Below are 1,685 nucleotides of genomic sequence, written 5' to 3' on the forward strand. Positions count from 1 at the left end.
GTGGAATTGCCCCAAAACGCTCCTCAATGCTCAGAGTTCCACTTCCAAATTTCAATCTATCCAGCTGGGTGTGACTCCAAATCTTCATCTATTTACATTCTAATTCTTAATTAATGCTTCCAAATGTATTTCAGCACTCTTGACCCTCCATAAAACATGTAAACTTACCTAAATAAGTTTCTGCAAGTTTGGTCACAGTGTTTTGCAAAATTTGCACTTAAATCAAAAATTGACTCACCATGCCTTCCGACTGCCAAGGCACTGCTACTGACTTCCTACTTTCTGTCACGTACTGAATGTGTGGGTCAAAGGGCAGAAGATGGCATGCTACTCTTCTAACTTCTACCAGATAAATGCTGAATTCCAGCAGATTACAACACTTCCACTTGAGACAAACTTCTTGGTACAGTTGGACAATATTTTACCCCAGCTGACATCTGTTTTCCAGAAGAAGGGAGATGTTTCTGGCTAGAAACTACCTGTAAATTTATGTATACGATGTTATGGAATTTTTTTTCATACATACTTCATACACTGTGTAATTGTATTGTCCATATGAAGCCCCAGTTTGCGTCATCAGTAAGTCTGGATTATTTGCAAGATGCAAAAATAAAAAATAAAATATATTTTCTTTTTAAGGCAATAATACCATATGGGCTAGAGATGCAGTCATGTGATCAGACAGGTGCCAGTTCAATCCTGTTTTCTCAGGTGGTGATAATAAGATTGGGCTATAGTTGTACTAAGCACCTATGTGTTAAGAGGACAGCATTGTTGTCAGCTGTACTGTATGTCTCTGAATAAACAGGAGTTAAAACAACATGTTCATACCTCACTTTTTTTTTAAATAAAAACTAGGCCATGCTTCACAGTTATTTTGTAGTTAAAAAAGTCACTTTTACAGTATGTTTGACATAATATTGAGCCATATAGATCAAACTTGACAAAGCTGATTGGAAGTCAGTATTTGTAGGTTACCACAGGTTGGAAATTGGAAATATTTTTTGTAGTTATGTGTTTATGAATGTTTTAATCGGTGGAATCTCTTCACACAGGCTTCACACAGTGATGTTAATCTAAAAAAGGCAGCAGTTCTCAAGGCACTTTGCCTCTACCTTGGTGAGGATGATGGGCTTCTAATTTGGGAGTATATGGTAAGTCAGTGTAATTGCTTTTTTCTCGTCAGATATATTGTAACTTAGAAAAGTACATGTTTATAGTGGGTTAGTGACTTACTGTGTGCTGTGACTGTGGAATACAATATGACATTTGACGAATTCAGATGTTTCTAATGCTCCTCTAGAGATGTCTTTGTATCTAGATACATTACATACGGAGACAACAGCTCTGTGACAGAGTAATTATTACAAGATCAAAGCAAGGCTAGTGGAGTAAGAAAAGCAGACATTGTTCACAGGGCTGAACAACGTTAACATTTTTAGGCAGCATAGATCACAGCTAAGAAGCTGAGATGATAACATTAGAAGACAGGGCAATTGATTATCATAAGCCCTAGTGCAACCAAATATTACAAAGAAGTTTTATGTCCGTGCAGTACTGGTTTGCCAACAAATGAATTGTCCTTCCACTTAACCTATAAAGGGTTCTAACTTTAATATCAGTGTTCTCCATTAATTACCCAGAATGTGGCAACCCCCCACAGTCTAATTTATCTTGCCATAGTC

Source organism: Lutjanus erythropterus, chromosome 23 (assembly GCF_056507025.1).
Source record: "Lutjanus erythropterus isolate fLutEry1 chromosome 23, fLutEry1.hap2, whole genome shotgun sequence".
Taxonomy (NCBI): Eukaryota; Metazoa; Chordata; class Actinopteri; order Lutjaniformes; family Lutjanidae; genus Lutjanus; species Lutjanus erythropterus.